At 51.9% G+C, this 27,516-nt stretch overlaps 1 protein-coding gene across 1 annotated transcript in view; it reads left to right on the plus strand.

Annotated features, from left to right (window-relative positions):
- Positions 1-27,516, plus strand: part of LOC149435879 (adhesion G protein-coupled receptor B1-like) — a 160,108-nt gene that overhangs the window by 84,458 nt on the left and 48,134 nt on the right. The gene's annotated exons all lie outside the window — the stretch shown is intronic.

The following is a 27,516-nucleotide window of genomic DNA, read 5'->3' on the forward strand; positions in this document are numbered from 1 at the left end:
AATGACACACTGACATTTGGGGGTCCTAGAACAATGACACACTGACACTTGGGGGTCCTAGTACAATGACACACTGACACTTGGTGGTCCTGGAACAATGACATACTGACACCTGAGGACCCAGAACAATGACACACTGACATTTGGGGGTCCTAGAACAATGACACACTGACACTTGGGGGTCCAAAACAATGACACCCTGACACTTGGGGGTCCTAGAACAATGACACACTGACAACTGGGGGTCCAGAACAATGACACACTGACACTTGGGGGTCCCAGAACAATGACACCCTGACACTTGGGGGTCCGAGTACAATGACACACCAACAAATGGGGGTCCAGAACAATGACGCACTGACACTTGGGAGTCCAGAAAAATTACTGACACTTGGTGGTCCTGGAACACTGACATACTGACACCTGAGGACCCAGAACAATGACACACTGACACTTGGGGGTCCTAGAACAATGACACACTGACACTTGGGGGTCCCAGAACAATGACACACTGACACTTGGGGGTCCAGAACAATGACACACTGACACTTGGGGGTCCTAGAACAATGACACACTGACATGTGGGGGTCCAGAACAATGACGCACTGACACCTGGGGGTCCAGAAAAATTACTGACACTTGGTGGTCCTGGAACACTGACATACTGACACCTGAGGACCCAGAACAATGACACACTGACATTTGGGGGTCCTAGAACAATGACACACTGACACTTGGTGGTCCTAGAACAATGACACACTGACACTTGGGGGTCCAGAACAATGACACACTGACACTTGGGGGTCCTAGAACAATGCCACACTGACACTTGGGGGTCCAGAACAATTACTGCCGATTGGGGGTCCTGGAACAATGATACACTGACACTTGGGGGTCCCAGAACAATGACATTCTGACACTTGGGGGTCCCAGAACAATGACACACTGACACTTGGGGGTCCCAGAACAATGACACACTGACATTTGGGGGTCCAAAACAATGACACACTGACACTTGGGGGTCCTAGAACAATGACACACTGACACATAAGGGTCCAGAACAATGACACACTGACACTTGGGGGTCCAGAACGATGACACACTGACACCTGGGGGTCCTAGAACAATGTCACCCTTACACTTGGGGGTCCAGAACAATGACACCCTGACACTTGGGGGTCCCAGAACAATGACACCCTGACACTTGGGGGTCCCAGAACAATGACACCCTGACACTTGGGGGTCCCATAACAATGACACCCTGACACTAGGGGTCCTAGAACAATGACACCCTGACACTTGGGGGTCCAGAACAATGACACACTGACACATGGGGGTCCTAGAACAATGACAAATTGACACTTGGGAGTCCCAAAACAATGACACACTGACACTTGGGGGTCCTAGAACAATGACACCCTGACACTTGGGGGTCCAGAACAATGACACACTGACACGTGGGGGTCCTAGAACAATGACACCCTGACACTTGGGGGTCCCAGAACAATGACACCCTGACACTTGAGGGACGCAGAATAATAACACACTGGCACTTGGGGGTCCCGGAACAATGGCACCCTGACACTTGGGGTCCTAGAACACTTGGGGGTCTTAGAACAATGACACACTGACACTTGGGGGTCCTAGTACAATGACACACCGACAAATGGAGGTCCAGAACAATGACACACTGACACTTGGGGGTCCAGAACAATTACTGAAACTTGGTGGTCCTGGAACACTGACATACTGACACCTGGGGTTCCCAGAACAATGACACCCTGACATTTTGGGGTCCAGAACAATGACACACTGACACTTGGGGGTCCTAGAACAATGACACACTGACACTTGGGGGTCCTAGAACAATGACACACTGACACTTGGGGGTCCAGAACAATGACACACTGACACTTGGGGGTCCCAGAACAATGACACCCTGACATTTGGGGGTCCAGAACAATGACACACTGACACTTGGGGGTCCCAGAACAATGACACACTGACACTTGGGGGTCCAGAACAATGACACACTGACACTTGGGGGTCCTAGAAAAAAATGACACACTGACACTTGGGGGTCCAGAACAACTACTGACACTTGGGGATCCTGGAACAATGCCACATTGACATTTGGGGTCCTGTAACGATGATACACTGACACTTGGGGGTCCAGAACAATGACACCCTGACACTTGGGGGTCCTAGAAAAATGACACACTGACACTTGGGGGTCCTAGAACAATGACACACTGACACCTGGGGACCCAGAACAATGACACACTGACACTCGGGGGTCCCAGAACAATGACACACTGACACTTGGGTGTCCAGAACAATGACACACTGACAGTTGGTGCGCCTAAAACAATGACACACCGACAAATGGGGGTCCAGAAAAATTACTGACACTTGGTGGTCCTGGAACAATGACATACTGACACCTGAGGAACCAGAACAATGACACACTGACATTTGGGGGTCCTAGAACAATGACACACTGACACTTGGGGGTCCAAAACAATGACACCCTGACACTTGGGGGTCCTAAAACAATGACACACTGACAACTGGGGGTCCAGAACAATGACACACTGACACTTGGGGGTCCAGAACAATGACAAACTGACACTTGGGGTTCAGAACAATGACACACTGACAAATGGGGGTCCAGAACAATGACGCACTGACACTTGGGGTCCAGAAAAATTACTGACACTTGGTGGTCCTGGAACACTGACATACTGACACCTGGGGGTCCCAGAACAATGACACCCTGACATTTGGGGGTCCAGAACAATGACACACTGACACTTGGGGGTCCTAGAACAATGACACACTGACACTTGGGGGTCCAGAACAATGACACACTGACACCTGGGGGTTCCAGAACAATGACACCCTGATATTTGGGGGTCCAGAACAATGACACACTGACACTTGGGGGTCCTAGTACAATGACACACCGACAAATGGAGGTCCAGAACAATGACACACTGACACTTGGGGGTCCAGAAAAATTACTGACACTTGGTGGTCCTGGAACACTGACATACTGACACCTGGGGGTCCCAGAACAATGACACCCTGACATTTGGGGGTCCAGAACAATGACACACTGACACTTGGGGGTCCTAGAACAATGACACACTGACACTTGGGGGTCCAGAACAATGACACACTGACACCTGGGGGTTCCAGAACAATGACACCCTGACATTTGGGGGTCCAGAACAATGACACACTGACACTTGGGGGTCCTAGTACAATGACACACCGACAAATGGAGGTCCAGAACAATGACACACTGACACTTGGGGGTCCAGAAAAATTACTGACACTTGGTGGTCCTGGAACACTGACATACTGACACCTGGGGGTCCCAGAACAATGACACCCTGACATTTGGGGGTCCAGAACAATGACACACTGACACTTGGGGGTCCTAGAACAATGACACACTGACACTTGGGGGTCCTAGAACAATGACACACTGACACTTGGGGGTCCAGAACAATGACACACTGACACTTGGGGGTCCCAGAACAATGACACCCTGACATTTGGGGGTCCAGAACAATGACACACTGACACTTGGGGGTCCCAGAACAATGACACACTGACACTTGGGGGTCCAGAACAATGACACACTGACACTTGGGGGTCCTAGTACAATGACACACCGACAAATGGAGGTCCAGAACAATGACACACTGACACTTGGGGGTCCAGAACAATTACTGAAACTTGGTGGTCCTGGAACAATGACATACTGACACCTGAGGACCCAGAACAATGACACACTGACACTTGGAGGTCCAAAATAATGACACACTGACAACTGGGGGTCCAGAACAATGACACACTGACACTTAAGGGTCCAGAACAATGACACACTGACAACTGGGGGTCTAGAACAATGACACACTGACACTTGGGGGTCCTAGAACAATGACACACTGACACTTGGGGGTCCAGAACAATCACATACTAACACTTGGGGGTCCAGAAAAATTACTGACACTTGGTGGTCCTGGAACAATGACATACTGACACCTGAGGACCCAGAACAATGACACACTGACATTTGGGGGTCCTAGAACAATGACACACTGACACTTGGGGGTCCTAGTACAATGACACACTGACACTTGGTGGTCCTGGAACAATGACATACTGACACCTGAGGACCCAGAACAATGACACACTGACATTTGGGGGTCCTAGAACAATGACACACTGACACTTGGGGGTCCAAAACAATGACACCCTGACACTTGGGGGTCCTAGAACAATGACACACTGACAACTGGGGGTCCAGAACAATGACACACTGACACTTGGGGGTCCCAGAACAATGACACCCTGACACTTGGGGGTCCGAGTACAATGACACACCAACAAATGGGGGTCCAGAACAATGACGCACTGACACTTGGGAGTCCAGAAAAATTACTGACACTTGGTGGTCCTGGAACACTGACATACTGACACCTGAGGACCCAGAACAATGACACACTGACACTTGGGGGTCCTAGAACAATGACACACTGACACTTGGGGGTCCCAGAACAATGACACACTGACACTTGGGGGTCCAGAACAATGACACACTGACACTTGGGGGTCCTAGAACAATGACACACTGACATGTGGGGGTCCAGAACAATGACGCACTGACACCTGGGGGTCCAGAAAAATTACTGACACTTGGTGGTCCTGGAACACTGACATACTGACACCTGAGGACCCAGAACAATGACACACTGACATTTGGGGGTCCTAGAACAATGACACACTGACACTTGGTGGTCCTAGAACAATGACACACTGACACTTGGGGGTCCAGAACAATGACACACTGACACTTGGGGGTCCTAGAACAATGCCACACTGACACTTGGGGGTCCAGAACAATTACTGCCGATTGGGGGTCCTGGAACAATGATACACTGACACTTGGGGGTCCCAGAACAATGACATTCTGACACTTGGGGGTCCCAGAACAATGACACACTGACACTTGGGGGTCCCAGAACAATGACACACTGACATTTGGGGGTCCAAAACAATGACACACTGACACTTGGGGGTCCTAGAACAATGACACACTGACACATAAGGGTCCAGAACAATGACACACTGACACTTGGGGGTCCAGAACGATGACACACTGACACCTGGGGGTCCTAGAACAATGTCACCCTTACACTTGGGGGTCCAGAACAATGACACCCTGACACTTGGGGGTCCCAGAACAATGACACCCTGACACTTGGGGGTCCCAGAACAATGACACCCTGACACTTGGGGGTCCCATAACAATGACACCCTGACACTAGGGGTCCTAGAACAATGACACCCTGACACTTGGGGGTCCAGAACAATGACACACTGACACATGGGGGTCCTAGAACAATGACAAATTGACACTTGGGAGTCCCAAAACAATGACACACTGACACTTGGGGGTCCTAGAACAATGACACCCTGACACTTGGGGGTCCAGAACAATGACACACTGACACGTGGGGGTCCTAGAACAATGACACCCTGACACTTGGGGGTCCCAGAACAATGACACCCTGACACTTGAGGGACGCAGAATAATAACACACTGGCACTTGGGGGTCCCGGAACAATGGCACCCTGACACTTGGGGTCCTAGAACACTTGGGGGTCTTAGAACAATGACACACTGACACTTGGGGGTCCTAGTACAATGACACACCGACAAATGGAGGTCCAGAACAATGACACACTGACACTTGGGGGTCCAGAACAATTACTGAAACTTGGTGGTCCTGGAACACTGACATACTGACACCTGGGGTTCCCAGAACAATGACACCCTGACATTTTGGGGTCCAGAACAATGACACACTGACACTTGGGGGTCCTAGAACAATGACACACTGACACTTGGGGGTCCTAGAACAATGACACACTGACACTTGGGGGTCCAGAACAATGACACACTGACACTTGGGGGTCCCAGAACAATGACACCCTGACATTTGGGGGTCCAGAACAATGACACACTGACACTTGGGGGTCCCAGAACAATGACACACTGACACTTGGGGGTCCAGAACAATGACACACTGACACTTGGGGGTCCTAGTACAATGACACACCGACAAATGGAGGTCCAGAACAATGACACACTGACACTTGGGGGTCCAGAACAATTACTGAAACTTGGTGGTCCTGGAACAATGACATACTGACACCTGAGGACCCAGAACAATGACACACTGACACTTGGAGGTCCAAAATAATGACACACTGACAACTGGGGGTCCAGAACAATGACACACTGACACTTAAGGGTCCAGAACAATGACACACTGACAACTGGGGGTCTAGAACAATGACACACTGACACTTGGGGGTCCTAGAACAATGACACACTGACACTTGGGGGTCCAGAACAATCACATACTAACACTTGGGGGTCCAGAAAAATTACTGACACTTGGTGGTCCTGGAACAATGACATACTGACACCTGAGGACCCAGAACAATGACACACTGACATTTGGGGGTCCTAGAACAATGACACACTGACACTTGGGGGTCCTAGTACAATGACACACTGACACTTGGTGGTCCTGGAACAATGACATACTGACACCTGAGGACCCAGAACAATGACACACTGACATTTGGGGGTCCTAGAACAATGACACACTGACACTTGGGGGTCCAAAACAATGACACCCTGACACTTGGGGGTCCTAGAACAATGACACACTGACAACTGGGGGTCCAGAACAATGACACACTGACACTTGGGGGTCCCAGAACAATGACACCCTGACACTTGGGGGTCCGAGTACAATGACACACCAACAAATGGGGGTCCAGAACAATGACGCACTGACACTTGGGAGTCCAGAAAAATTACTGACACTTGGTGGTCCTGGAACACTGACATACTGACACCTGAGGACCCAGAACAATGACACACTGACACTTGGGGGTCCTAGAACAATGACACACTGACACTTGGGGGTCCCAGAACAATGACACACTGACACTTGGGGGTCCAGAACAATGACACACTGACACTTGGGGGTCCTAGAACAATGACACACTGACATGTGGGGGTCCAGAACAATGACGCACTGACACCTGGGGGTCCAGAAAAATTACTGACACTTGGTGGTCCTGGAACACTGACATACTGACACCTGAGGACCCAGAACAATGACACACTGACATTTGGGGGTCCTAGAACAATGACACACTGACACTTGGTGGTCCTAGAACAATGACACACTGACACTTGGGGGTCCAGAACAATGACACACTGACACTTGGGGGTCCTAGAACAATGCCACACTGACACTTGGGGGTCCAGAACAATTACTGCCGATTGGGGGTCCTGGAACAATGATACACTGACACTTGGGGGTCCCAGAACAATGACATTCTGACACTTGGGGGTCCCAGAACAATGACACACTGACACTTGGGGGTCCCAGAACAATGACACACTGACATTTGGGGGTCCAAAACAATGACACACTGACACTTGGGGGTCCTAGAACAATGACACACTGACACATAAGGGTCCAGAACAATGACACACTGACACTTGGGGGTCCTAGAACAATGTCACCCTTACACTTGGGGGTCCAGAACAATGACACCCTGACACTTGGGGGTCCCAGAACAATGACACCCTGACACTTGAGGGACGCAGAATAATAACACACTGGCACTTGGGGGTCCCGGAACAATGGCACCCTGACACTTGGGGTCCTAGAACAATGACACACTGACACTTGGGGGTCCAGAACGATGACACACTGACACCTGGGGGTCCTAGAACAATGTCACCCTGACACTTGGGGGTCCAGAATAATGACACCCTGACACTTGGGGGTCCCAGAACAATGACACCCTGACACTTGGGGGTCCCAGAACAATGACACCCTGACACTTGGGGGTCCCATAACAATGACACCCTGACACTAGGGGTCCTAGAACAATGACACCCTGACACTTGGGGGTCCAGAACAATGACACACTGACACATGGGGGTCCTAGAACAATGACAAATTGACACTTGGGAGTCCCAAAACAATGACACACTGACACTTGGGGGTCCTAGAACAATGACACCCTGACACTTGGGGGTCCAGAACAATGACACACTGACACGTGGGGGTCCTAGAACAATGACACCCTGACACTTGGGGGTCCCAGAACAATGACACCCTGACACTTGAGGGACGCAGAATAATAACACACTGGCACTTGGGGGTCCCGGAACAATGGCACCCTGACACTTGGGGTCCTAGAACAATGACACACTGACACTTGGGGGTCCAGAACAATGACACCCTGACACCTGGGGGTCCCAGAACAATGACACCCTGACACTTGGGCGTCCCGGAACAATGACACCCTGACACTTGGGGGTCCCAGAACAATGACACACTGACATTTGGGGTCCCAGAACAATGACACCCTGACACTTGGGGGTCTCGAAACAATGACACACTGACACTTGGGGTCCCAGAACAATGACACACTGACACCTGGGGGTCCAGAACAATGACACACTGACACCTGGGGGTCCAGAACAATGACACCCTGACACCTGGGGGATGCAGAATAATAACACAGTGACACGTGGGGGTCCCGGAACAATGACACCCTGACACTTGGGGGTCCCAGAACAATGACACCCTGACACTTGGGGGTCCCGGAACAATGACACACTGACACTTGGGGGTCCCGGAACAATGACACACTGACACTTGGGGGATGCAGAATAATAACACACTGACACTTGGGGGTCCAGAACAATGACACACTGACACTTGGGGGATGCAGAATAATAACACACTGACACTTGGGGGTCCAGAACAATGACACACTGACACTTGGGGGTCCAGAACAATGACACACTGACACCTGGGGGTCCCAGAACAATGACACCCTGACATTTGGGGGTCCAGAACAATGACACACTGACACCTGGGGGTCCCAGAACAATGACACACTGACACTTGGGGGTCCCGGAACAATGACACACTGACACTTGGGGGATGCAGAATAATAACACACTGACACTTGGGGGTCCAGAACAATGACACACTGACACTTGGGGTCCCAGAACACACTAAGCACCCCAGAACAATGCCATGATATAGGAAGTATCCCAGCATGCGGCAGATCCATACAGGATCCATCCTGCTCCGCACAGTTATGTTCGCGGTTCAGTTTCCAGTGTTATGTGTTTTATAATTTATGAACGATTACATGAACGATCTCCCGGTGTCATCGATTATCATGCAGCTCCGACGTTCGAATGTCTTTTGTCTCTTCCACCCCGTCACAAATCAGATTCCTGGAGGTGATAATTGTGGAAGGAGGGAATGTCTCCTTCCATTGGATAATTCTGCTACATTGTAGAAATGATTATCTCACCTAGACAAGTTCTCTATTGTCACTTCGCATCTCCCAGAACCTCATTCCAGCTCTCTAATGGCCGCCATGGCGTCACGCCACCCTTTGGCGACAAGGTGCTAATTGCATTTGAGATATCCCGACTCCCTGAAATAAAAGTCCCATCAAATCCCCGCCGGAGAAGCCATTTGCAGAATATTGTATTCCGGCGTTATTGCTAAAAAGTATCTTTTGTTTGTTTTTTTTTTTTTTTTTTTTTTCAGGGCGAATGCAAACAATAGCATTTCATTTCTTTGTTTTCTTTAATTGCGTTGGCCGGAGGGGGGGATGCGTAAAAACTGCGAGTCTTCATGACCCCGGGAACGCATCGCGCTTTACAATTTAGGGAAAATTAAGAAAAGGACAGAAATTAGCTGCGGCGGAATTTGCTTCCCTGGCGTGAAATGGACACATTGGATATTATGTTTTGGCCGTTTTCATGAAGCAATTAGAATGAGAATCATAAACAGAGCCATTAATATGGAGTTATCGTCGTAATCTGCACCGGAGAGGGCGGTGATTGGTCAGTGGGAAAAGCAAAGAGAACAGAAGAATTCCCAGATACTGAGAGCCTACAAGTCCCAACGTGTCTGATTGGTGAATTTCTGGGGTGAAGATGGCCCGGCGTGTCTGATTGGTGAATTTCTGGGGTGAAGATGGCCCGGCGTGTCTGATTGGTGAATTTCTGGGGTGAAGATGGCCCGGCGTGTCTGATTGGTGAATTTCTGGGGTGAAGATGGCCCGGCGCGTCTGGTGAATTTCTGGGGTGAAGATGGCCCGGCGTGTCTGATTGGTGAATTTCTGGGGTGAAGATGGCGCGGCGTGTCTGGTGAATTTCTGGGGTGAAGATGGCCCAGCGTGTCTGATTGGTGAATTTCTGGGGTGAAGATGGCCCAGCGTGTCTGATTGGTGAATTTCTGGGGTGAAGATGGCCCGGCGTGTCTGATTGGTGAATTTCTGGGGTGAAGATGGCCCGGCGTGTCTGGTGAATTTTTGGGGTGAAGATGGCCCGGCGTGTCTGGTGAATTTTTGGGGTGAAGATGGCCCGGCGTGTCTGGTGAATTTCTGGGGTGAAGATGGCCCGGCGTGTCTGATTGGTGAATTTCTGGGGTGAAGATGGCCCGGCGTGTCTGATTGGTGAATTTCTATGGTGAAGATGGCCCGGTGTGTCTGGTGAATTTCTGGGGTGAAGATGGCCCGGCGTGTCTGATTGGTGAATTTCTGGGGTGAAGATGGCCCGGCGTGTCTGATTGGTGAATTTCTGGGGTGAAGATGGCCCGGTGTGTCTGGTGAATTTTTGGAGTGAAGATGGCCCGGCATGTCTGATTGGTGAATTTCTGGGGTGAAGATGGCCCGGCGTGTCTGATTGGTGAAATCCTGGGTGAAGATGGCCCGGCGTGTCTGATTGGTGAATTTCTGGGGTGAAGATGGCCCGGCGTGTCTGATTGGTGAATTTCTGGGGTGAAGATGGCCCGGCGTGTCTGATTGGTGAATTTCTGGGTGAAGATGGCCCGGCGTGTCTGATTGGTGAATTTCTGGGTGAAGATGGCCCGGCTTGTCTGGTGAATTTTTGGGGTGAAGATGGCCGGCGTGTCTGGTGAATTTCTGGGGTGAAGATGGCCCAGCGTGTCTGATTGGTGAATTTCTGGGGTGAAGATGGCCCGGCGTGTCTGATTGGTGAATTTCTGGGTGAAGATGGCCCGGCGTGTCTGATTGGTGAATTTCTGGGTGAAGATGGCCCGGCGTGTCTGATTGGTGAATTTCTGGGGTGAAGATGGCCGGCGTGTCTGGTGAATTTCTGGGGTGAAGATGGCCCGGCGTGTCTGATTGGTGAATTTCTGGGGTGAAGATTGCCCGGCGTGTCTGATTGGTGAATTTCTGGGGTGAAGATGGCCCCGGCGTGTCTGATTGGTTAATTTCTGGGGTGAAGATGGCCCGGCGTGTCTGGTGAATTTCTGGGGTGAAGATGGCCCGGCGTGTCTGATTGGTGAATTTCTTGGGGTGAAGATGGCCCGGCGTGTCTGGTGAATTTCTGGGGTGAAGATGGCCCGGCGTGTCTGATTGGTGAATTTCTTGGGGTGAAGATGGCCCGGCGTGTCTGGTGAATTTCTGGGGTGAAGATGGCCCGGCGTGTCTGATTGGTGAATTTCTGGGGTGAAGATGGCCCAGCGTGTCTGGTGAATTTCTGGGGTGAAGATGGCCCAGCGTGTCTGATTGGTGAATTTTTGGGGTGAAGATGGTCCGGCGTGTCTGGTGAATTTCTGGGATGAAGATGGCCCGGCGCGTCTGATTGGTGAATTTCTGGGGTAAAGATGGCCCGGCGTGTCTGATTGGTGAATTTCTGGGGTGAAGATGGCCCGGCGTGTCTGATTGGTGAATTTCTGGGGTGAAGATGGCCCGGTGTGTCTGGTGAATTTTTGGAGTGAAGATGGCCCGGCGTGTCTGATTGGTGAATTTCTGGGGTGAAGATGGCCCTGCGTGTCTGATTGGTGAATTTCTGGGGTGAAGATGGCCCTGCGTGTCTGATTGGTGAATTTCTGGGGTGAAGATGGCCCGGCGTGTCTGATTGGTGAATTTCTGGGGTGAAGATGGCCCGGCGTGTCTGATTGGTGAATTTCTGGGGTGAAGATGGCCCGGCGTGTCTGGTGAATTTCTGGGGTGAAGATGGCCCGGCGTGTCTGATTGGTGAATTTCTGGGTGAAGATGGCCCGGCGTGTCTGATTGGTGAATTTCTGGGGTGAAGATGGCCCGGCGTGTCTGATTGGTGAATTTCTGGGGTGAAGATGGCCCGGCGTGTCTGGTGAATATCTTGGGGTGAAGATGGCCCGGCGTGTCTGGTGAATTTCTGGGGTGAAGATGGCCCAGCGTGTCTGATTGGTGAATTTCTGGGGTGAAGATGGCCCGGCGTGTCTGATTGGTGAATTTCTGGGGTGAAGATGGCCCGGCGTGTCTGATTGGTGAATTTCTGGGGTGAAGATGGCCCGGCGTGTCTGGTGAATTTCTGGGGTGAAGATGGCCCGGCGTGTCTGGTGAATTTCTGGAGTGAAGATGGGCCAGCGTGTCTGATTGGTGAATTTCTGGGGTGAAGATGGCCCGGCGTGTCTGATTGGTGAATTTCTGGGGTGAAGATGGCCCGGCGTGTCTGATTGGTGAATTTCTGGGGTGAAGATGGCCCGGCGTGTCTGATTGGTGAATTTCTGGGGTGAAGATGGCCCGGCGTGTCTGTTGAATTTCTGGGGTGAAGATGGCCCGGCGTGTCTGGTAAATTTCTGGAGTGAAGATGGGCCAGCGTGTCTGATTGGTGAATTTCTGGGGTGAAGATGGCCCGGCGTGTCTGATTGGTGAATTTCTAGGGTGAAGATGGCCCGGCGTGTCTGATTGGTGAATTTCTGGGGTGAAGATGGCCCGGCGTGTCTGATTGGTGAATTTTGGGGTGAAGATGGCCCGGCGTGTCTGGTGAATTTCTGGGCTGAAGATGGCCCGGCGTGTCTGGTGAATTTCTGGGGTGAAGATGGCCCCGGCGTGTCTGATTGGTGAATTTCTGGGGTGAAGATGGCCCTACGTGTCTGATTGGTGAATTTCTGGGGTGAAGATGGCCCGGCGTGTCTGATTGGTGAATTTCTGGGGTCAAGATGGCCCGTCGTGTCTGATTGGTGAATTTCTGGGGTGAAGATGGCCCGGCGTGTCTGATTGGTTAATTTCTGGGGTGAAGATGGCCCGGCGTGTCTGGTGAATTTCTGGGGTGAAGATGGCCCGGCGTGTCTGGTGAATTTCTGGGGTGAAGATGGCCCGGCGTGTCTGATTGGTGAATTTCTGGGCTGAAGATGGCCCGGCGTGTCTGATTGGTGAACTTTTGGGGTGAAGATGGCCCGGCGTGTCTGATTGGTGAATTTCTGGGCTGAAGATGGCCCGGCGTGTCTGATTGGTGAATTTTTGGGGTAAAGATGGCCCGGCGTGTCTGGTGAATTTCTGGGGTGAAGATGGCCCGGCGTGTCTGATTGGTGAATTTCTGGAGTGAAGATGGGCCAGCGTGTCTGATTGGTGAATTTCTGGGGTGAAGATGGCCCGGCGTGTCTGATTGGTGAATTTCTGGAGTGAAGATGGCCCGGCGTGTCTGATTGGTGAATTTCTGGGGTGAAGATGGCCCGGCGTGTCTGATTGGTGAATTTCTGGGGTGAAGATGGCCCGGCGTGTCTGGTGAATTTCTGGGGTGAAGATGGCCCGGCGTGTCTGATTGGTGAATTTCTGGAGTGAAGATGGGCCAGCGTGTCTGATTGGTGAATTTCTGGGGTGAAGATGGCCCGGCGTGTCTGATTGGTGAATTTCTGGGGTGAAGATGGCCCGGCGTGTCTGATTGGTGAATTTCTGGGGTGAAGATGGCCCGGCGTGTCTGATTGGTGAATTTCTGGGGTGAAGATGGCCCTGCGTGTCTGATTGGTGAATTTCTGGGTGAAGATGGCCCGGCTTGTCTGATTGGTGAATTTCTGGGGTGAAGATGGCCGGCGTGTCTGGTGAATTTCTGGGGTGAAGATGGCCCGGTGTGTCTGGTGAATTTTTGGAGTGAAGATGGCCCGGCGTGTCTGGTGAATTTCTGGGGTGAAGATGGCCTGGCGTGTCTGATTGGTGAATTTCTGGGGTGAAGATGGCCCGGCGTGTCTGATTGGTGAATTTCTGGGTGAAGATGGCCCGGCTTGTCTGATTGGTGAATTTCTGGGGTGAAGATGGCCCGGCGTGTCTGATTGGTGAATTTCTGGGGTGAAGATGGCCCGGCGTGTCTGATTGGTGAATTTCTTGGGGTGAAGATGGCCCGGCGTGTCTGATGAATTTCTGGGGTGAAGATGGCCCAGCGTGTCTGATTGGTGAATTTCTGGGGTGAAGATGGCCCGGCGTGTCTGATTGGTGAATTTCTGGGGTGAAGATGGCCCGGCGTGTCTGATTGGTGAATTTCTGGGTGAAGATGGCCCGGCTTGTCTGATTGGTGAATTTCTGGGGTGAAGATGGCCGACGTGTCTGGTGAATTTCTGGGGTGAAGATGGCCCGGTGTGTCTGGTGAATTTTTGGAGTGAAGATGGCCCGGCGTGTCTGATTGGTGAATTTCTGGGGTGAAGATGGCCTGGCGTGTCTGATTGGTGAATTTCTGGGGTGAAGATGGCCCGGCGTGTCTGATTGGTGAATTTCTGGGTGAAGATGGCCCGGCTTGTCTGATTGGTGAATTTCTGGGGTGAAGATGGCCGGCGTGTCTGGTGAATTTCTGGGGTGAAGATGGCCCGGTGTGTCTGATTGGTGAATTTCTGGGGTGAAGATGGCCCGGCGTGTCTGATTGGTGAATTTCTGGGGTGAAGATGGCCCGGCGTGTCTGATTGGTGAATTTCTGGGGTGAAGATGGCCCCGGCGTGTCTGATTGGTGAATTTCTGGGGTAAAGATGGCCCGGCGTGTCTGATTGGTGAATTTCTGGGGTGAAGATGGCCCGGCGTGTCTGGTGAATTTCTGGGGTGAAGATGGCCCAGCGTGTCTGGTGAATTTCTGGGGTAAAGATGGCCCGGCGTGTCTGATTGGTGAATTTCTGGGGTGAAGATGGCCCGGCGTGTCTGATTGGTGAATTTCTGGGGTGAAGATGGCCCAGCGTGTCTGATTGGTGAATTTCTGGGGTGAAGATGGCCCAGCGTGTCTGATTGGTGAATTTCTGGGGTGAAGATGGCCCGGCGTGTCTGATTGGTGAATTTCTGGGGTGAAGATGGCCCGGCGTGTCTGATTGTTGAATTTCTGGGGTGAAGATGGCCCTGCGTGTCTGATTGGTGAATTTTTGGAGTGAAGATGGCCCGGCGTGTCTGATTGGTGAATTTCTGGGGTGAAGATGGCCCTGCGTGTCTGATTGGTGAATTTCTGGGGTGAAGATGGCCCGGCGTGTCTGATTGGTGAATTTCTGGGTGAAGATGGCCCGGCTTGTCTGGTGAATTTCTGGGGTGAAGATGGCCCGGCGTGTCTGGTGAATTTCTGGGGTGAAGATGGCCGGCGTGTCTGATTGGTGAATTTCTGGGGTGAAGATGGCCGGCGTGTCTGATTGGTGAATTTCTGGGGTGAAGATGGCCCGGCGTGTCTGATTGGTGAATTTCTGGGGTGAAGATGGCCCGGCGTGTCTGGTGAATTTCTGGGGTGAAGATGGCCCCGGCGTGTCTGATTGGTGAATTTCTGGGGTGAAGATGGCCCGGCATGTCTGATTGGTGAATTTCTGGGGTGAAGATGGCCCGGCGTGTCTGATTGGTGAATTTCTTGGGGTGAAGATGGCCCGGCGTGTCTGGTGAATTTCTGGGGTGAAGATGGCCCGGCGTGTCTGGTGAATTTCTGGGGTTAAGATGGCCCGGCGTGTCTGATTGGTGAATTTCTTGGGGTGAAGATGGCCCGGCGTGTCTGGTGAATTTCTGGGGTGAAGATGGCCCAGCGTGTCTGGTGAATTTCTGGGGTGAAGATGGCCCAGCGTGTCTGGTGAATTTCTGGAGTGAAGATGGCCCGGCGTGTCTGGTGAATTTCTGGGGTTAAGATGGCCCGGCGTGTCTGATTGGTGAATTTCTGGGGTGAAGATAGCCCGGCGTGTCTGATTGGTGAATTTCTGGGGTGAAGATGGCCCGGCGTGTCTGATTGGTGAATTTTTGGGGTGAAGATGGCCCGGCGTGTCTGGTGAATTTTTGGGGTGAAGATGGCCCGGCGTGTCTGGTGAATTTCTGGGCTGAAGATGGCCCGGCGTGTCTGATTGGTGAATTTCTGGGGTGAAGATGGCCCGGCGTGTCTGATTGGTGAATTTCTGGGGTGAAGATGGCCCGGCGTGTCTGATTGGTGAATTTCTGGGGTGAAGATGGCCCGGCGTGTCTGATCGGTGAATTTCTGGGGTCAAGATGGCCCGGCGTGTCTGATTGGTGAATTTCTGGGGTGAAGATGGCCCGGCGTGTCTGATTGGTTAATTTCTGGGGTGAAGATGGCCCGGCGTGTCTGGTGAATTTCTGGGGTGAAGATGGCCCGGCGTGTCTGGTGAATTTCTGGAGTGAAGATGGCCCGGCGTGTCTGATTGGTGAACTTTTGGGGTGAAGATGGCCCAGCGTGTCTGATTGGTGAATTTTTGGGGTAAAGATGGCCCGGCGTGTCTGATTGGTGAATTTCTGGGCTGAAGATGGCCCAGCGTGTCTGATTGGTGAATTTCTGGGCTGAAGATGGCCCAGCGTGTCTGGTGAATTTCTGGGGTAAAGATGGCCCGGCGTGTCTGATTGGTGAATTTCTGGGGTGAAGATGGCCCGGCGTGTATTCATCGCTGAATGCTTCTTACTCCCCGTCCGGTTGATGGTCATCAGAAAGAACGAGAGGTGACCATTGGGGACATAGACACCAGTATGAACACCTCTTCCAGTGGAGAAGTTCTAAACCAATGCTTCTCAACCACCATTCAGTCATATCACACGTTAAAAGTATGCAAAATCAGGAGCCCCCCCTCCCCATCAATTAATGGGGTACCTGAACCCCCAATGTACACATTCTCCTCGGAGAAATTGATTTCACATCAGAAGCACGCTTTGGGGTCCCAGAATAATGACACACTGACACTTGGTCTTCCCATTACATCAGAGATCCCCCATCATGTCAGAGGTCTCTCGTCACATTAGAGGTCCCATTCCCCCATCATATTAGAGGTTCCCCCTTAATGTCAGAGGTCCCCCCTTTACTTCAGTGGTCTCCTCATTACAACAGAAGTCCTCCCATCATGCCAGAGGTCCCATCATCACATCAAAGGCCGCCCCATTTTGTCAGAGATCCCCCAATTACATCAGAGATACTCCTATTTCATCAGAGGTCTCCACATCACATCAGAGGCCACCCCATTATTTCAGAGATCCTCCATTATATCAGGGGTCCTCCTGTCATGTCAGAGGTCTTGCCATTATAACAGAGGTCCTCTCATCACCTCAGAGGTCCCCCTTTTACATCAGAGGTCCCCCATTACATCAAGTGTCCTCCCATCATGTCAAAGGTCCACCCATTACATCAGAGGTCCTCCCATCACCTCAGAGGTCCTCCTATTACATCAGAGGTCCAACCTTAACAACAAAGGTCCCCCATTACATCAAGTCTCCTCCCATCATGTCAAAGGTCCCCCCTATTACATCAGAGGTCCTCCCATCACGTTAGAGGTCTCCTAATTATATCAGAGGTCCCCCCTATCACATCAGAGGTCTCCTGCATTACATAAAAGGTCCCCCATTACATCAGGGGTCCTCCTATCATTTCAGAGGTCCTCCCTTCACATCAGAGGTCTTCCCATCACATTGGAGGTCTCCTCATTACATCATAGGTCCCCCCTATCATATTAGAGGTCTCTTGCATTACATAAAAGTTCCCCCAATTACATCAGGGGTCCTCCTATCATGTCAGAGGTCCTCCCATTACATCAGAGGTTCTCCCATCACATCAGAGGTCCTCCCATTATGTTAGAGGTTCCCCCAGGGGCGGACTGACCATTTGGAAACTCTGGTACTGCCCGAGGGCCCGGGGTCAGTAGGGGGCCCATGAGATGCCCCTGGTACCCTTTTCATAGGCTTTTTTGAGTTTGGGCAAGGACACAGGGGCCCCATGATCCCCTATTGCTCCGGGGGCCCCATGAGTTGTCAGTCCACCCCTGGGTTCCCCTATCTATATAGAGGTCCCCATTCATGTCAGAGATCCCCCATTACATTAGAGGTCCCCCCATTACTTCAGAGGTCCCCCCATTACATCAGAGGTCCTACCATCAAATCAGAGATTTTTCCATCCCATCAAAGGTCCCCCATCACATTCAAAGGCCTCCCATTACATCAGAGGTAATGTCATCGCATTAGAGCGCGGTTCAGCAACCAGTAGATCTTGGCCAGGTGACTTGCAGATCACGGTCAGGACTTGCTGACCCGCCATACCAGAGCATCAAACAGAGTGCAATGTGGAGGGACTACATGTAAAGTTGGAGCTGTAGTGGGGAGTGAGAGCCACATAAACTGATGTCTCCTCTGTAGTGCCGGCTCCTACGCCCTGTCATGGTTGGTGGGTGTAGCACCTGCCAAGCATGACCCATACAAGTGAATGAGGCCGCTCTGCAAGTGCCCTGGAACCGTGTGCAATACAACAAACAAGGGGTTATACAGGCAGCGGTGTGTTACTTTCTCACCACCTGATTTAACCCCTTGGACCCCTCTGAAGCAGGCAGTTGTGGGGCACTTGCAGAGCGGCTCCACATTTTACTTGAATGGGTTTCGACTGACAGGTGGCAGCACCTACAAAAAGCAACAGGGGGTGTAATTCCTGCTGCGGCATGTGCATAGCTTTGACTGCTGCCTCAGCAGCTAAAGGGGGTAGGGAATGGGGGCAGTAAAACTATGACTCAACCGCACGGTTTTACCATCCCCAACTTTACATGTGAACGAGCCCTAAGAGTGCCGCTGCCAGACACTGGCTGACACTGTGCCCGGTGATCTCTGACTTCTCCCATGTTGTTAAGGTACAGTAGATCTCCACCTCTTTAAGGTTGCCTACCCCTGCATTAGAGGTCCTCACATTACATCAGGGATCCCTCCATTACTTCAGAGGTCCTCTTATCACATCGGAGGTCCTCTTATCACATCAGAGGTCCTCCCACCACATCAGAGGTCCCCCCATCCCATCAGAGGTCCTCCCATCCCATCAGAGGTCCTCCCATCCCATCAGAGGTCCCCTCATCCCATCAGAGGTCCCCTCATCCCATCAGAGGTCCCCCATCCCATCAGAGGCCCTCCCATCCCATCAGAGGTCCCCTCATCCCATCAGAGGTCCCTCATCCCATCAGAGGTCCTCCATCACATCAGAGGTCCTCCATCACATCAAAGGTTCCCTCATCCCATCAGAGGTCTCCTCAACACATCAGAGGTCTTCTCTTCCCATCACAGGTACCCTCATCCCATCAAAGGTCCTCCCCGTTACTACAGAGATCCTTGTTACCTCAGATGTCCCCCCATTACACCAGAGGTCCTCCCATTACATCAGAGGTCTTTCCATCCCATCAGAGGTCCCCCCATCATGACAGAGGTCTCCCCATCACATCCAAAGGCCTCCCATTACAGGTAATATCATCACAGTAGAGCAGGGGTCGCCAACCAATAAAATGTGATCTGCCAGTAGAATTTGACCAGGTGACTTGCAGATCACGGTCAGGACTTGCTGACCCGCCATCCCAGAGCATCAAGCAGAGGGCAATGCAGAGGGACTACATGTAAAGTGGGAGCTGTAGTGGGGAGTGAGAGCCACATAAGGCGATGTCTCCTCTGTAGTGCCGGCTCCTACGCCCTGTCATGGTTGATGGGTGTAGGACCTGCCAAGCATGACCCATACAAGTGAATGAGGCCGCTCTGCAAGTGCCCTGGAACTGTGTGCAATACAACAAACAAGGGGTTATACAGGCAGCGGTGTGTTACTTTCTCACCACCTGATTTAACCCCTTGGACCCCTCAGAAGCAGGCAGTTGTGGGGCACTTGCAGAGCGGCTCCACATTTTACTTGAATGGGTCTCAGCTGACAGGCGGTAGCACTTACCAGAAGCATCTGTTGGTGTAATTCCTGTTGTGGGATGTGCATACCTTTGACTGCTGCCTCAGCAGCTAAAGGGGGTAGGGAATGGGGGCAGTAAATCCATGACTTAACTGCAAGGTTTTACCCCCCACCCCCCCAACTTTACTTGTGAACAAGCCCTAAGAGTTCCGCTGCCGGATGCAACTAAGGGCTCATTCACAAGCGCAGCAGACTGCTCTGCAAAGCGATCCGATGTGTTGGAAAGGCGGTGAGGAGGTAATATGTTGCCTCAACATCTGATTTAAACCCAAGATTGCCGTGCAGAACACATGACTGGGACACGGCGGTACGGCAATTAGAGGTTTACATCAGGTGTGAGGAGGTGACACCGAAACTGAGCCCTGATCTCTGACTTCTCCCATGTTGTTCAGGTAGATCTCCACCTCTTTAAGGTTGCCTCCCCCTGCATCAGAGATCCCCCCATCACATCAGAGATCCCCCATTACATCAGAGATCCCCCCATCACATCAGAGGTCCCCCCATCACATCAGAGATCCCCCCATCACATCAGAGATCCCCCCATCACATCAGAGGTCCCCTCATCACATCAGAGGTCCCCCCATCACATCAGAGGTCCCCCCATCACATCAGAGATCCCCCATTACATCAGAGATCCCCCCATCACATCAGAGATCCCCCCATCACATCAGAGATCCCCCCATCACATCAGAGGTCCCCCCCATCACATCAGAGGTCCCCCCCATCACATCAGAGGTCCTCCCATCACATCAGAGATCCCCCCATCACATCAGAGGTCCCCCCATCACATCAGAGATCCCCCCATCACATCAGAGGTCCTCCCATCACATCAGAGATCCCCCCCATTACATCATGGATCCCCCCATCACATCAGAGGTCCTCCCATTACATCAGGGATCCCCCCATTACATCAGAGGTCCTTCCATTACATCATGGATCCCCCATCACATCAGAGGTCCCCCCATTACATCATGGATCCCCCCATCACATCAGAGGTCCCCCCATCACATCAGAGATCCCCTGCATCAGAGGTCCTCCCATTACATCAGATATCCCCCCATCACATCAGAGGTCCCCCCATTACATCATGGATCCCCCCATCACATCAGAGGTCCTCCCATTACATCAGGGATCCCCCCATTACATCAGTGATCCCCCCATTACATCAGATGTCCTTCCATTACATCAGGGATCCCCCCATCACATCAGAGGTCCCCTCATCACATCAGAGGTCCTCCCATCACATCAGAGGTCCCCTCATCACATCAGAGGTCCCCCATCACATCAGAGGTCCCCCATCACATCAGAGGTCCTCCCATCACATCAGAGGTCCCCCATCACATCAGAGATCCCCCCATTACATCAGAGGTCCTCCCATTACATCAGAGGTCCTCCCATTACATAAGAGATCCCCTCATCACATCAGAGGTTCCCCCATTACATAAGAGATCCCCCCATTACATCAGAGGTCCCCCCATCACATCAGAGATCCTCCCATTACATCAGAGGTCCCCCATCACATCAGAGATCCCCCCATCACATCAGAGGTCCTCCCATTACATCAGGGATCCCCCCATTATATCAGGGATCCCCCCATCACATCAGAGGTCCCCCCATCACATCAGGGATCCCCCCATTACATCAGAGGTCCCCCCATCACATCAGAGGTCCCCCCATCACATCAGGGATCCCCCCATTACATCAGAGGTCCCCCCATCACATCAGAGGTCCCCGATCACAGAGTTCCCCCCATCACATCAGGGATCCCCTGATCACATCAGAGGTCCCCCCATTACATCAGGGATCCCCCCATTACATCAGGGATCCCCTCATCACATCAGAGGTCCTCTTATCACATTAGTGGTCCCCCCATTACATCAGGGATCCCCTAATCACATCAGAGGTCCCCCCATTACATCAGAGATCCCCCCATGACATCAGAGGTCCCCCCATCACATAAGAGATCCCCCCATTACATCAGAGGTCCCCCCATCACATCAGAGGTCCCCTATCACAGAGGTCCCCCCATCACATCAGGGATCCCCTCATCACATCAGAGGTCCTCCCATTACATCAGGGATCCCCCCATTATATCAGGGATCCCCCCATTACATCAGAGGTCCCCCCATCACATTAGTGGTCCCCCCATTACATCAGGGATCCCCTAATCACATCAGAGGTCCCCCCATCACATCAGAGGCACTCCCATCACATCAAAGGTCTCATCACATCAAAGGTCTCCTCATCACATCAGGGGTCCCCCATTACATCAGATGTCCCCTCATCATATCAGAGGTCTTTCCATCCCATCAGAGGTCCCCCCATCATGACAGAGGTCTCCCCATCACATCCAAAGGCCTCCCATTACAGGTAATATCATCACAGTAGAGCAGGGGTCGCCAACCAATAAAATGTGATCTGCCAGTAGAATTTGACCAGGTGACTTGCAGATCACGGTCAGGACTTGCTGACCCGCCATCCCAGAGCATCAAGCAGAGGGCAATGCAGAGGGACTACATGTAAAGTGGGAGCTGTAGTGGGGAGTGAGAGCCACATAAGGCGATGTCTCCTCTGTAGTGCCGGCTCCTACGCCCTGTCATGGTTGATGGGTGTAGGACCTGCCAAGCATGACCCATACAAGTGAATGAGGCCGCTCTGCAAGTGCCCTGGAACTGTGTGCAATACAACAAACAAGGGGTTATACAGGCAGCGGTGTGTTACTTTCTCACCACCTGATTTAACCCCTTGGACCCCTCAGAAGCAGGCAGTTGTGGGGCACTTGCAGAGCGGCTCCACATATTACTTGAATGGGTCTCAGCTGACAGGCGGTAGCACTTACCAGAAGCATCTGTTGGTGTAATTCCTGTTGTGGGATGTGCATACCTTTGACTGCTGCCTCAGCAGCTAAAGGGGGTAGGGAATGGGGGCAGTAAATCCATGACTTAACTGCAAGGTTTTACCCCCCACCCCCCAACTTTACTTGTGAACAAGCCCTAAGAGTTCCGCTGCCGGATGCAACTAAGGGCTCATTCACAAGCGCAGCAGACTGCTCTGCAAAGCGATCCGAGTGTGTTGGAAAGGCGGTGAGGAGGTAATATGTTGCCTCAACATCTGATTTAAACCCAAGATTGCCGTGCAGAACACATGACTGGGACACGGCGGTACGGCAATTAGAGGTTTACATCAGGTGTGAGGAGGTGACACCGAAACTGAGCCCGAGGATCTCTGACTTCTCCCATGTTGTTCAGGTAGATCTCCACCTCTTTAAGGTTGCCTCCCCCTGCATCAGAGATCCCCCCATCACATCAGAGATCCCCCATTACATCAGAGATCCCCCCATCACATCAGAGGTCCCCCCATCACATCAGAGATCCCCCCATCACATCAGAGATCCCCCCATCACATCAGAGATCCCCCCATCACATCATGGATCCCCCCCATCACATCAGAGGTCCTCCCATTACATCAGAGATCCCCCCATCACATCAGAGATCCCCCCCATTACATCATGGATCCCCCCCATCACATCAGAGGTCCTCCCATTACATCAGGGATCCCCCCATTACATCAGAGGTCCTTCCATTACATCATGGATCCCCCATCACATCAGAGGTCCCCCCATTACATCATGGATCCCCCCATCACATCAGAGGTCCCCCCATCACATCAGAGATCCCCCCATCACATCAGAGATCCCCCCATCACATCAGAGATCCCCCCATCACATCATGGATCCCCCCCATCACATCAGAGGTCCCCCCATCACATCAGAGATCCCCCCATCACATCAGAGGTCCTCCCATCACATCAGAGGTCCCCCATTACATCAGAGATCCCCCCATCACATCAGAGATCCCCCCATCACATCAGAGATCCCCCCATCACATCAGAGATCCCCCCATCACATCAGAGGTCCTCCCATCACATCAGAGGTCCCCCATTACATCAGAGATCTCCCCATCACATCAGAGATCCCCCCATCACATCAGAGATCCCCCCATCACATCAGAGGTCCCCCCATTACAACATGGATCCCCCCCATCACATCAGAGGTCCTCCCATTACATCAGGGATCCCCCCATTACATCAGAGGTCCCCCCATTACATCATGGATCCCCCCATCACATCAGAGGTCCTCCCATTACATCAGATATCCCCCCATCACATCAGAGGTCCCCCATTACATCATGGATCCCCCCATCACATCAGAGGTCCTCCCATTACATCAGGGATCCCCCCATTACATCAGTGATCCCCCCATTACATCAGAGGTCCTTCCATTACATCAGGGATCCCCCCATCACATCAGAGGTCCCCTCATCACATCAGAGGTCCTCCCATCACATCAGAGGTCCTCCCATTACATCAGAGGTCCCCTCATCACATCAGAGGTCCCCCATCACATCAGAGATCCCCCCATCACATCAGAGGTCCTCCCATCACATCAGAGGTCCTCCCATTACATCAGAGATCCCCCCATTACATCAGAGGTCCTCCCATTACATCAGAGATCCCCCCATTACATCAGAGGTCCTCCCATTACATCAGAGATCCCCCCATTACATCAGAGGTCCCCCCATCCCATCAGAGATCCCCCCATTACATCAGAGGTCCCCCATCACAGAGGTCCCCTCATCACATCAGGGATCCCCTCATCACATCAGAGGGGAGGGGGGGGAGGGAGGAGAGGGGTGTGCGCTCCCTGCAAAGAGGATTTCATTAATCAATTAACATGTCTGTGTAATTAGGAAGTAGATACAATGTATTGTCTGCGTTCTCTACCTGCCGTGCGTTGCTTAGTGTCTCGCTGCGCCGTGATATTACACATTTGTATCTTCCATATACACTATATTGCCAAAAGTATTGTCCCCGCCCTCCCAATCATGTGATTCAGGTGTTCCAATCCCCTCCCAATCATGTGATTCAGGTGTTCCAATCCCCTCCATATCATGTGATTCAGGTGTTCCAATCCCCTCCCAATCATGTGATTCAGGTGCTCCAATCCCCTCCCAATCATGTGATTCAGGTGTTCCAATCTCCTCCCAATCATGTGATTCAGGTGTTCCAATCCCCTCCATATCATGTGATTCAGGTGTTCCAATCCCCTCCCAATCATGTGATTCAGGTGTTCCAATCCCCTCCCAATCATGTGATTCAGGTGTTCCAATCCCCTCCATATCATGTGATTCAGGTGTTCCAATCCCCTCCCAATCATGTGATTCAGGTGCTCCAATCCCCTCCCAATCATGTGATTCAGGTGTTCCAATCTCCTCCCAATCATGTGATTCAGGTGTTCCAATCCCCTCCATATCATGTGATTCAGGTGTTCCAATCCCCTCCCAATCATGTGATTCAGGTGTTCCAATCCCCTCCATATCAAGTGATTCAGGTGTTCCAATCCCCTCCCAATCATGTGATTCAGGTGTTCCAATCCCCTCCATATCATGTGATTCAGGTGTTCCAATCCCCTCCATATCATGTGATTCAGGTGTTCCAGTCCCCTCCATATCATGTGATTCAGGTGTTCCCATCCCTTCCCAATCATGTGATTCAGGTGTTCCAATCCCTTCCATATCATGTGATTCAGGTGTTCCAATCCCCTCCCAATCATGTGATTCAGGTGTTCTAATCCCCTCCTAATCATGTGATTCAGGTGTTCCAATCCCCTCCCAATCATGTGATTCAGGTGTTCCAATCCCCTCCATGGACACAGGTGTATACAATCATCCCCTAGGCATGCAGACTGCTTCTACAAACATTGGTGAAAGAATGGGTCGATCTCAGGAGCTCAGTGACTCCAAGCGTGGTCCCGTGATAGGTGGCCACCTGGGCAATAAGTCCATCCGTGACATTTCCTGGCTACTAAATATTCCACGCTCAACTGTTAGTGGGATTATAACAAAGTGGAAGCCACTGGGAACAACAGCCACTCAGCCACCAAGTGGTAGGCCACGTCACATGACAGGGCGGAGTCAGCGCATGCTGAAGCGCACAGTGCGCAGAAGTCGCCAACTGTCTGCAGAGTCAATAGCTAAAGACCTCCAAACTTGGTGTGGCCTTCAGATGAGCCCAACAACAGTGCGTAGAGAGCTTCATGGAATGGGTTTCCATGGCCGAGCAGCTGCCTCCAAGCCTTCCATCACCAAGTGCAATGCAAAGCGTTGGATGCCGTGGTGTAAAGCATGCCGCCACTGGACTCTAGAGCAGGGGAGATGTGTTCTCTGGAGTGACCAATCACGCTTCTCTGTCTGGCAATACGAGGGACGTGTCTGGGTTTGGCTGTGAGCCAGGCCTCCTCCCCCGACATCAGTGCCCCTCCCCCGACATCAGTGCCTGACCTGAGAAATGTGCTTCTGGAAGAATGGTCCAACCTTCCCATAGACACCCTCCTAAACCTTGTGGGGGGCCTTCCCAGAAGAGTTGAAGCTGTTATAGCTGCAAAGGGCGGGGCCAACTCAATATTGAACCCTACGGACTAAGACTGGGGGGGCATTAAAGGTCATGTGTGTGGAAAGGGCGGGGCCAACTCAATATTGAACCCTACGGACTAAGACTGGGGGGCCATTAAAGGTCATGTGCGTGGAAAGGGCGGGGCCAACTCAATATTGAACCCTACGGACTAAGACTGGGGGGCCATTAAAGGTCATGTGTGTGGAAAGGGCGGGGCCAACTCAATATTGAACCCTACGGACTAAGACTGGGGGGCCATTAAAGGTCATGTGTGTGGAAAGGGTGGGGCCAACTCAATATTGAACCCTACGGACTAAGACTGGGGGGCCATTAAAGGTCATGTGTGTGGAAAGGCCGGCGGCCCGATACTTGGGGCAATATAGTGTGTATCCTCTCTCCGGAATATCATGAAGACCAGTCTATACCAAATCTTTGAATTCACCTCTAATAAGGAAACGTATAGTGATGGGAGACGCCATCTTTCAATACTTTTACCGTCTCCATGAATACATCCCCCACATGTCCCAATATACAGCACCAGGATCATTACTCAGAGCCGTCCTGGAGCTTTAGTCCAGTGACTGTGGTTAGGCTGAGATGATGCCATCAGTCTGCTGCAGGCAGGAGGAAGAATTTTCTCAATCTCCCCTCCCCCAGTGATCAGACTGTACATTGTAACTTTGTAGAAGGAGGAGGAGGCATTTCCTCAGTCTCCCCTCCCCCAGTGATCAGACTGTACATTGTAACTTTGTAGAAGGAGGAGGAGGCATTTCCTCAGTCTCCCCTCCCCCAGTGATCAGACTGTACATTGTAACTTTGTAGAAGGAGGAGGAGGCATTTCCTCAGTCTCCCCTCCCCCAGTGATCAGACTGTACATTGTAACTTTGTAGAAGGAGGAGGAGGCATTTCCTCAGTCTCCCCTCCCCCAGTGACCAGACTGTACATTGTAACTTTGTAGAAGTAGGAGGAGGCATTTCCTCAGTCTCCCCTCCCCCAGTGATCAGACT

This window comes from Staurois parvus, unplaced genomic scaffold (assembly GCF_062004578.1).
Source record: "Staurois parvus isolate SC_StPar_1 unplaced genomic scaffold, SC_StPar_1.0 ptg001456l, whole genome shotgun sequence".
NCBI classification, from domain to species: Eukaryota; Metazoa; Chordata; class Amphibia; order Anura; family Ranidae; genus Staurois; species Staurois parvus.